The 11788-nt window shown below is 36.6% G+C and overlaps 1 long non-coding RNA gene across 1 annotated transcript; it reads left to right on the top strand.

Annotated features, from left to right (window-relative positions):
• The first annotated feature begins 386 nt into the window (after nt 1-386).
• On the top strand, nt 387-10903 carry LOC137043350 (uncharacterized). The gene is made up of 3 exons (XR_010898456.1): nt 387-509; nt 10472-10545; nt 10666-10903. It is a non-coding gene; the product is annotated as an uncharacterized lncRNA (long non-coding RNA).
• Nucleotides 10904-11788: the final 885 nt, after the last annotated feature.

Raw genomic sequence — 11788 nt, 5'->3', positions numbered from 1 at the left:
TTAATGAATAAATAAGCCTGAACCTTAAGCTGAGACTTGAATGGGAGTTGCTTTGTGCTCAGCTATTGCATGCTTATATGTATATTAAATGCAAATATACATACATACATACATACATACATACATACATACATACATACATACATACATACATACGTACATACTCACTGTGTTTTTCATGTTGTATATATTTTGCATGTTTTTGCATGTTGAATTGTGACAAACATTCCTATATAATGAAAAATGTTTACCATCTGTGGGAGAATGGGATTCTGTAGTGAATGAATATGAATGTTCATATGTTCAATCAATCAGTCAATTGATTGGTTTGAATGTTTGTTTGGTAATTGTCTGTTTTACATGTTTTACAGATTGACTGGCCACTTAAAGTCATCATGAAACAGGATTTACAACAAAATTGTGCTTTCTTATTGTGACGTTTCTGAGTGAAACAAGATATTCAACATGAATGCAGGATGGAATGTGTCCAGAATTATCCCACCTTCAAGGTAAATCATTCCATAAACTCACATTTCTTACATTCTAAACTGGACAATAAAATCCAGAATGTGACCATATATGTAATTTAATGGTGTAAAATGGACTCTCCTCAGTTATGCTATCTCATATAAAAGAGCTCTCTCTCCATTGAGTATTTGAATAGATCTTTGCACATGTTGGTATAAGAGGATTTGGCCTCTCCCTTATCCTGTTAATGAGCTGAGATACACACTTACGGATCGACATCACATTAAACAAACTCTAGATATCATTTCCACATTCGTCTTCATAAAGTCAAGCATTAACCAATATACCCAGAGTGCTCACTATCATCCTGCCTCTGCATTTAAATCCATGCGTTAAATCTGTCTTTTAAAGAGCACTGTTCCCTAAAGTACACTGTTGTGCAGCAGTGCAAATGACATTTGACAGATAATTGAGATTTTTGTTTCACTCTCCTGGGAGTCATGTGTTTGCATCTCATCTGTAATAGGCAAAGAGCCGTCGGTTGTGCAGTGATGCTGTATATACTGCTAAACCCTACTGAGGTCTTTTAATAGCACAATAAAAGAAAAATAAATATAATTATAAACTTCATCTGAAGAGCTTGCATGAAATGTCCTCCATTAAAAAAAGATACTTATGTTTGAAAATAATTTACACATTACAAGATGTTCTAAAGTATTTACAAACTGACAGCTGTATATATTTGTTTGATTTTCTTTTGAGTTTGCACAGAAGAAAGTCATATGGGTTTTAGACAACTTTAGGGTTAATAAAACTGTGTCAGAACAAATTAATCCTGATAATGTCAGATAACTTCGATAGAAAGCTATGTAATGGATTACAATCAACCAATCAGCTGTCAACAGTTAAATTAGATAATACCAATTAGGGTCAACCAATTACCAAGCAATACTTGATGGTGTTCAGTCTGTGGTGTAAAAGGTCACATTAGCAATTGAAGAAAAAAAACACTTAAGCATGATGCTCAGGTCAAAGTGTCTGAATCATTCCGGTCCTACATTTTTATATATATTACTGGTAGAATATTGGGTATAATATGTCACAGTTTACTTAATTTTGCTATCCTCACTTACATAAATTAACTATAGTGTCCTGCACCCACTACACTGTAAAAAAATTATTTAGAAAAAAAGTTACCTGGTTGCCTTAAAATTTTTAGTTCATTGAAATTAAAATTTTGAGTTAATACAATGAACATTTTTTGAGATTCGACAACCTTTATTAAAATATTATTTAAAGATTGTGTGTGTTTTATTAGCCAAATAGTGCTATTTTCATGATTTATCAAATTTTTTGTGGTTCAGATACAATAATATTTTGAGTTTATATTTATTAAACACATTTCCTTCATTGTATCAACTCAAATTTTTAATTTCAATAAACTCAAAATGTTAAGGCAACCAGGTTACTTACTTTTTTTAAGTTAAACCAACAAAATCCCACAATTTTTTTTTACAGTGTAGTAAAAAATTTGGTGTCTGAATAATTTTTGAATAATAAGGTTTGACTGTATGTGCACCTCATCTAGTGTTAATGGAAAGTAACCTTTTTGTAAAATTATAAATGTTCATTCAAATCAATGCATCCTTGCTGAATAAAAATATTAATTTATAAAAAAATAAATGGTAACACTTTACAATTAGGGTGCACTAATATACATTAATTCATGCTTAATTAATGCACAGATAATCATGAGTTAATGTATTACTAATATTGAACTAACCCATTTATTAATGATTTCTGCATCAGCAACAAATGAACATTCAACATGATTAATAGATTAAGTAATCATTTAATAGTTTTTAGTTAAATGTGTCATAAAGTGTTAATTCCTTAATTACATATTATATTAACTAATAATGTAAATGAATGTGTTAATTACCACAAGGGGTCAAAGCTATGCATTTCAACTTCCAGATGTCTGCTTTAATTAATCATTAGCTAATGATTTATAAAGGTAATATTATATTATGACTTTACTTGTTGGGGCACATGACTATTAACTAATTCAGAATTAATTCAAAACGCATAACCACAATTGCATATTACTTAATAAGTTAGTTAATAGTCATGTGCCCCAACAAGTAAAGTCATATTAGTGCCCCCTTATTGTAAAGTGTTACCAAATAAATAAATAAAAAATAACTCTTAATAACCCCAAGCTTTTGAACAGTAGTGTATGTCTAATATTGTACGATTCATGATCTTTATTAGTGACTAATATAGCAGCTTTTATTCAAGCTGACTGATGAATTGGGAAAAACAAAGTAAAGTTCATGATGGATAGAGTCTCTCAACACCTGCTGTCAATCCTTTACATGTTGGTTTCTTGAATTTGTGCATTATTGAAATAATGCATTCCAGGGTCATACATGAAAAGAAACAAAGAGAAGATCTGGAACGTTGATCAAAGCTGATCCACATGATAGCGCTGCTTCTCCAAACATATCTTGTCTTTATCGCTCATGCCATGACCATCATCAACAACTCCAAAGGAGAAAAACTGCCCTTGACCATGAAATTCTCTTTATGAGTATGTGAAAATTACAGCCATGGGATGAATCTAAGGAGAAGTAGTGCAAAGAATGATTACTCTTTAATAGGATTCTATTAAATATAAGACATTGAGGTTGATCGACAGTGATTTTCATTGCATGAGGTGAGTTCACAGTTTTGAAAATGAGAATTCTGAATCATTTTATAAGGCGCCATGAGCCTGATGGTCTTCTTTTTGACAGCTCTGAGAAAATTATAAACAGACTTTAAAATAGCGCTTAAAACCTGGAGCGGATCTGGATATGGGAAGATTTCTTTAGTCTTAATGTGCTTCTTTATCTCGCCTCTACCACAGTCAATTAATCTCGGAGTTTGGGACAAGCAGTCTTTAAACTCTTAACCCTGACCACTTCCTGTGTGAGGCAGATAGGACGTATCTGAGAGAGGTGTCTTCACCGGTGACACAGGTACCGCCAGCACCCGCCACATAATTATGCAATCCTACCACGATGAAAGACTTGCGTGCCCCATCGTCGGCGAAGGGGCGGGAAATGCAAAACTTGACCTTTCCAAAACGAATCCCAGTGTTCAACGGCAGGTCTAATATTATTGCCCAAGGAGTGATTATTAGATAAGGTTCAGCCCTTAGAATAAGCAGTGGTGAGGAGGGAGACTGTAAGACATTCCCAGGAGTCCTAAACCATCAGGGGTGCAAGAAAGGGCAAGATAATAGATGTAAATGAATATGTGTATGTGTGGAGGGGTGTTTGTAAAAACATTAAACCATGTAAAATATTCAACACAATAATGTACATCCACACAAAGTCAGATCTTTCCCTATCCGATCTTTTTTTCCCCCTTGTCTCAAGAAATATCTGTGTACACGTGAAACCACTGAAACCGACACAAAACGATGTAGCATACATGCCAGACCTGTATGTGGCGTTGTAATTCTGCCCCCGAAATACACTAAACATGGAGAAGGAGAGTTGTTGCTAGAAGGGGTATGGCAACGATAGGAAGTTAGGCAAAATCTCATGATAAAATAGCAATAAATACATTTGCTACTTACCAGATTGTGTTTTATTAACGCCTACACCTACACCTACCCCAACCCTAAACCTACCCTTACAATAATGCAAATACAATAATTAAATGATGCAATGTTGATGTGCACATGCCCAGTGGCCGTAGTTGTATCTCTTCTAGTCTTCACCGTGCGGGCGGGACGTGGTGTGATGACATCACACCGTTTTTTACAAAATATACAAAATGTTTTCATATACAACTAAACACAATCATTTGAATATACTCCAGGGTTTATACTGATACAAAGCCATATGCTAATTGGTGAAGTAACCATTTAACCTATTCATAAAGCTGCTGAAAGCAACTTTTACTAAGAAACAGAAAAATCTGAGTAAGGGCGGGGGTTGACCACATTGCTATGGATTATGTCATCACACTTACTAACTATGACCACAGTGATTGGCTGATGGGAAGGAATCTCTGTCAGTGATATAAATTGTGTAGAAGTATCATGTTGCCATATTAAAGAGTTTCTCCTAAATCAGCAAGTTAGGAGCTACTTTTAGCCTTAAGATGTTTTGTAAATGCGACCCCTGGAATTGATTGGATGGTTGTGGTTTGCTATTGGTCAATTTCATGTGAGTGTCAGGCTGTCCCACCCTGATGCACACAGATAAATAATTTATAATAAATCAATCTTACATTAAAAAAAAGACAAATGACATGGTTACATTTAAATGACAAATAAAGGAAACTGATTTTGCCTAGATACGTTCAATTGTTGTCAGTCGTTTTCTCTGGGATATGTACTGTAAATTTTTAACAGGTTATGCAATCAATTATTTGGTAGGATACCAAAATAAATGATAAATGAAGAAAACCAATATGTTATGTTTTGCCATTTACAGTGCTTAAAAAAAGGGAAATGGGGGAAAAATTGAAAAATACAAGATATGATATGAACAGTATATAATTTATAGGATAAGGATAGGCAGTCATTTTGATGGATAAAAGATGGCAGAATATATATAAATTATATATAATATATAAATTATGCATAAACTGCATGAATGTGTTCACTTGTGAGTAAAATGTTGATCCCAGTGATCTCAAATGTACTTTAATATTTGTTTTCTTCTCTAAAGTGTAAATAAAAATGCACAACAGGATATTAAAGCCTCAATAGCATATGTTATTTTATGGCAGGGAGAATTCATGTACATTAGAGGTATGCCCATGTATTTAAATAAATAATAAATAAATATAAATAAATAAATAAATATATTACACATTAGATTATGATGCTGTAGATTACTGAGATGCTGCAGTCGAATGCTGGGAAGATGTAATAGAAGTCAATCTAAGCAATTTGATTAGTTAATAAAAAATGATGCGTGTAAAGTCAGAAGTCGTCAGTATTCCAAGGAAGCCTGATTTATCTTTATTATTTAGAGAGTCTTGAAAAATGCATCAAATCAAACCTGACTTTTAAATCAGAAGTATTACGACAGATCGATCATACAAGGCAAATGCATATTTTTCCATTTTTATTGGTTTAAAAGGGCAGCAATCCAGAAATTGAGCTGGAACGGTGATCAGCTGGTTCATTGGAAGACCACAGCTCTCCCCACAGCGAAAGTTAAGCAGCTTCACTTAGGCACTAGCTATTTAAAACGTTTATTTATTAATTTAAAAGGGGGAAAAAATGTCCACTTTAGACATTGTACTAACTATAAGTAACTTTGAAACTAGATGGCAACTAACTCTCTGTCACAGGGTGTTTTGGTTTTGGTTCATGTTTCATGTTTTTTTAAGTTTATCATGTTCACTATCATGTTCTGTCATGCACTTCCTGGTTTTGTCTTGTGGTCTATAGAGGGAATGCACGTGACATCATCGCCATGTGGAGTGACTGTGATTACGCCCCGCTGAGTGGCAGAAAGACTGAGAGGCAGCATTGGTTTACAGCGCGAATGCAGCGAAAACACACAAAACCAGGCCCTGCACCAGAAGGTGTGGTAGGGGGAGGCTTGTCCACGGACCGCATGTTCTGAGCTTAACACGGACTTGATAATAGTGTGTAATTTTCTCACTCAAACCACTGCCACCTGCTGCTGCTTCTGCTTTTAGAGTGAAAAGCTGCCCATAACTGCTTTTCTGTGATCTGTAATCCTCTGTAAGAATTCGCAAAAATAATTGCATATTTTCAGCGAAAAGGAGCTAGCAAAAGATCCAGTGTGTATCTGTATTTGCACTCATCAAATGATTACATTTCCAACGTGTTTTCGCCTCGGTGAATAATGTAGCCAATCACAGACATGTTTGTAGACTTCTACAACGGAATTGGCCAATCACAGGTGTTGAATTTGGAATCACTTACCGCTCGAGCGCTTGTCCAGGCGCTGAGTTCAGTTAAACACGCGCAGCAATCCTCTGTAAGTGCAGACAATGTGAAAATAAGAGATTCATTGTATACCAACGTCACTGCAGAACCTAGTAAGATTGCGTTTATTGAATGAGTGACAGCTTTTAGTGAATATAAAGTATATTACAACCACTACACGCTTCAAAACACTGACCCATCCACATATACATGTGGGATTCACTTGAAAAATGTGATGAATGGCAGTTATAAACATTCTTGTCGAAATGAGGCTCCTAAAAATGTCATGAAAACACGATTCCTGGCTGCATATCATTATCCATGGATCACTGAATCTTTGGTAAGTTGTAAGGATCGTTTGCTTTACTCTGTTTTCCTCCATTAACTCCAGTCCCGCAGCAGCTCTTCTGCCACTCAGCCCCGGCTGAGGGGGCGTGTTATGGCGGGAAAGTGACATCAATGCATTCCCTCTATTGTCATGTGACTCCTTGCCCTTATGTGTTCCTGCCATGTATTGCTGTGTCATGTTGTCATTGGTTTATGGGTTGATCATTGTTCACAGGTGTCCCTTTTCTTGTCATTAGCCCATGTGTATTTAACCCCTCATGTTGCCATTTGCTGCGTCCCAATTTACCTACTTATACTACATCCTAAAAGTATGTACTCTTTTTGTGAAGAAAAAGTATATACTTTTGAATGTGTAGCAGAAAAGTATGCAAGCTTTGGGACATACTACTTCGCCATCTTTAACGGACTCTGTTGCTTAGTTAAGAGCACCCCGTCACCGTTTAACTGCCCTGTCAATCATCGTCAGATTTGTCACAGTTCAAATCCTCCACATTCAGATTAATCTCCTACCATATCGGAGAGAAATGTAGCCGCACGTTGATCTGCCATTTTTGTGGGTCTTTAATGCAGACTCTCCTCATGTGTTTGCAGTTTAAATAAAATGAAGCATTTAAAAGTTAATGGCCAAACGTGTCATTACAAAAGTTCACAATGCTGCTGCAGGTGAAATATAATGTGGACAACACTGAATAAATATATTTTTGTCAGGTTAAATACTGATAATTGGTCACTCAAACCCCTTTATCTAAACTTCTCTACTTACCCGTCAGACTCACACTTCCGTCATGTTTGTAGTTTTTTAATGCTTTCTATCCGCGTTTGTAGTTCTTATCGAATCCTCGTCCAACTCGGAATGGGTTGTGGGCAATATCAGCCGTTAGAGTGTGCATGGATCCACACTTATAATTTGAACCGGAAATAGTAAACCATCCGGGTATCTTTGGAATACTCTTTTCAACATACTATGATTTGGGACATACTAATTCTATTTTCGAATGCTATTTAGTATGGATAGTTTGCGAATTGGGACGCAGGGACAATCTTTGTCTGATATTAATTGTTGTAACCCGCTAGTTGGTGAGTCTTTGTCTTTATATCCAGTCAAGTTATGTTTGTTTTAGTCAAGTCTTTTGTTTATTTTTGCCAAGCCAAGTCTGTTTCATGTGTTGGATTTAAAGGACAACTCCGGCAAATTTTTAAGTTTATGTTGATCGTTATATAACATAAACGTAAAGGGTGTCTTTGTGCCTCTTAACAGACACAAAATGCAATTAAAATGTCTGTCCAACATGAACAGGTCCCTCTCATGACAACGAGATGCATTTAGCCACTTAGCCATTGTTTCAATTCATCTAAACAATGTGTAAGAAGGCTAGCTGTGTCTCGCACTGAAGTCCCGTGGGAACTCAGCGGTAGCTGGCAAAAAGGCAGTCCAGTTGGGAAGAGCGTTGTGTGTGTAAAGCACAATTATTTGATTAGGCTACTGCACATCTTTCCTCAAGCCGAGTGTGCCCAAATAAAAGGATAAATAAAGTTTACATTACCTCCACAGTGGCTGCACCTGTCTTTAACCACGGAATGGCATTTTTCTTCAACCGGCCCGGCTATGTTGTGTCTGTGTAAGTTAGTCAAGTGTTCGCTGCAAATTTTCATAATTCAGAAAGGCACAAACGCGAAACATTTCTTCTTCACTTGTGAGTCCGATCTGATCATCACTCTAGTGATGTCCGGTTCATGAATGAATAGTTCTTTTTAACCGGTTCTTTTTAGTGAACCGGGCGAACCAATTCACCAAATCGGACTGAATCATTCTAAACGGTTCGCGTCTTGAATCAGCGCTGATCGCACAAGTTACTTTAGTTACTCTCTGACATGAGCGACAATCCCTCCGAATAGAAATAAACTAATGTCTTGAATTATATGTTGTAACTCCAACCGTTCACTGAACTGAGACATGCTTTGCTGAGAGATCTGATGAACTCACGAACAGCTAATACTGAGCATGCCTGAGAAACTGAATGAGCAGCGGCCCTCCGATAAGCAGGACAGAATCGAAAACCGTTTCTCTCGGACACGTTCAATACTGAGAACCGTCGAGTCGATGAGCAGAGCCTCTTCATACACACGCTACTCTTCCCCACTGGACTATTTTTCTGGCTACAGCAGGACTTCAGCGTGAGACACAGCTAGCCGTCTAAAACAGGTGAATTTAAACAATGGCTAAGTGGCTAAACGCATCTCGTTGTCATGTAAGGGCCCTGTTTATGTTAAACAGACATTTTAATTGCATTTTGTGTCTGTTAAGAGGCACAAAGACACCCTTTATGTTTATGCCCCCAAAGCTGCCGTTTTAGCTGAGGGGGCGGGGCTCGGGTTATTAACTGTAATAACTCAAGGACCAATCCGGTTTGTTTTTTTTCTTCTTTTTTCTATAGACTGTACTCACAAAGATATAACGATCAAGATAAACTTAAAAATTTGCCGGAGTTGTCCTATAAGTTGTACAAATAAACTGCACCTCTCAGTGGACAATCGTTACACTCTCATTAGATAATTATCAATCAATCAATCAATCAATCAATCAATAAATCAATCAATCAATCAATTCAACTTTATTTATATACCGCTTTTACAATGACAAATGTTTCAAAGCAGCTTGCGAGTGTTAAAAAGGACAATACTGCAACAAAATTTGATTCAGCTGTACAGTCATTCTGGAGAAAACAGAGATGTTATCAGATTATTGTAATTTATCATATAGCAACAATGTTGGGAGATCAGTATTATAGTTTATAGAATTAAATAAGACTTAATTAATTGTATTTGTATATTTAGTTGCATAACTTAGATCATAATTGTAGTGTCCCCATTTAGTATCTAATAACACTTTATTGACTTTAAGTTACTACATGGCAACTTATTCGGCTTACCCAAACCCTAACACCTAACCCTAACTTAACAGCCTACTAATACTCTAATGATAGTTAGTTGACATGTAGTTGCAAAGATACTTATACTTTACTTAGTAGATTATATAAAGTGGACCATCAGAATAACTGGGGGAAAAATGTTATTGAAACTGCATCGAATATGACATGAACTGATTTTACTCTATTTGTCTCTGCAGAGATGTATGATGGAAATCCATGTCAGATATTGTTGGCATTAAGTTGGATTAATGCATTGATAAACATGATATTATGCATTATGCACTGCTGCAATTTATATGCAGTTTCCCCTCCGAAATGTCACCTTGCCTGCAAGAAAACGGATTCCTTGTGAAAACAGAATAACATTTTAATCTTTTGGGCAATACATCCCATTTGTGATCAGATTTTCCACATTTTTGGCCAGCTAATCAGCCCAAACAATGTTTAGATGTTATATAGCCCATATTATTAATAAGGTATTGCAGTATTTGCAGTAAGCCAATGCACCCGAACTCTAATAACATTACATCTTCATTTGTCTGTTTCAAATTGAAACAATTCATAAGATTTTAGGCCTGTAAAGTCTTTCAGCTCCATCAGTGTGTCCAAAACAGCAGGAAGTGATGTAATTTAGAGACATATGGCTGCCCACCAACTCTGGGGAGATTAAATGTTCTCTCAGATTTTCTCTCAAATGCATTTTTAAATTTCTTGTCCTCTCCTTCTCTCTCTCCCTCTCTCTCTTTCTTTATTTCAGCTGTGTGAAGGGTTTTGGGAGAGCGGCCCCCAATGAAACTATAATGCATCCTCCGTTGCTTCCATGAGCATGAGGTGAGGGAATGAAGCACACGTTCCCATTCCTTAGAGGTTCAACAAGATGTTCTCAATCCCAATTAGTGAGCTCAGAGCGCCCAATGTCCTGCTTTCATTTTTTTACTCTGGTTTTCACAGATATGATGTGACAGATGCCTGGTCACTGCTGGAATGTGTGCTTGGACAGACAAACATGAGTCAAGCAATTACTGTCACTTTGGAGGATGAATTAAAAACAGAACCATATGCACGTCAAAGGTAGCTGCACATACAGCTGAGTAAACTCAAGGGTTTGAGTTTATTCTCAAGGACAGATGCTTAAGGACAAGGAAGCTTTCATACAACACATCTAAACAGGCGTTGCAAACAAAAAAGTCCCAGCTGACCTCTAAAGAGTGTATGTCATTTATGTGTTAAAATCGATATACGTGCCAAAGCAGTACAGAAATATATGTTGCAAGAAAATACTTCAGTCACATATCACAGAGGAAAAAATAATCCATTGAAATATATAGTCATGGCAATTAGACCCATTTTCCCTGACAAATTGAGCTAATTATTTTATACAAATTTTGTGTTAATATAATTATGCAATTTATTTATATACTATTTATAGTTATATATACAGTTTAGTAGCGGGATGCCTGCCTTTACATTCACATGAACTTTAATGACATCCCATTCTTAATCTGTAGGGTTTACTATGGAGTTGACCCACCCTTTGCAGCTATAACAGCTTCATCTCTTCTGGGAATGCTTTCCACAAGGTTTAGGAGTGTGTTTATGGTCATTTTTGACCATTCTTCTAGAAAAGCATTTGTAGACACTGATGTTGGATGAGAAGGCCTGGCTCGCAGTCTCTGCTCTAATTCACCCCAAAGAATGTTCTATCGGGTTGAGGTCAGAACTCTGTGCAGGCCAGTCAAGTTCATCCAAACCGAACTTGCTCATCCATGTCTTTAAGGATGTTGCGTTGTGCACTGGTGAACAGTCATGATGGAAAAGGAAGGGGCCATCAAGGTTGGGAGCATGGAATTTTCTAAAAATGTTTTGTTATGGTGAAGCATTAAGATTTCCTTTCACTTCAACAAAGGGGCAAAGCACAACATCTTAATTTTGCAACTTTATGCCACTGCATCCAATGCTTTGCATTGAACTTGGTGATGTAAGGCTTGGATGCAGCTGCTTGGCAAAAACCCATTCCATGATGCTCTCTACACACACTTCTTGAGCTAATCTGAAGGCCACACAAGGCCTGTAG

Source organism: Pseudorasbora parva, chromosome 16 (genome assembly GCF_024679245.1).
Source record: "Pseudorasbora parva isolate DD20220531a chromosome 16, ASM2467924v1, whole genome shotgun sequence".
Classification (NCBI taxonomy): Eukaryota; Metazoa; Chordata; class Actinopteri; order Cypriniformes; family Gobionidae; genus Pseudorasbora; species Pseudorasbora parva.
Note: the sequence above shows the minus strand (reverse complement) of the source record. Positions and strands in the feature narration are given on the sequence as shown.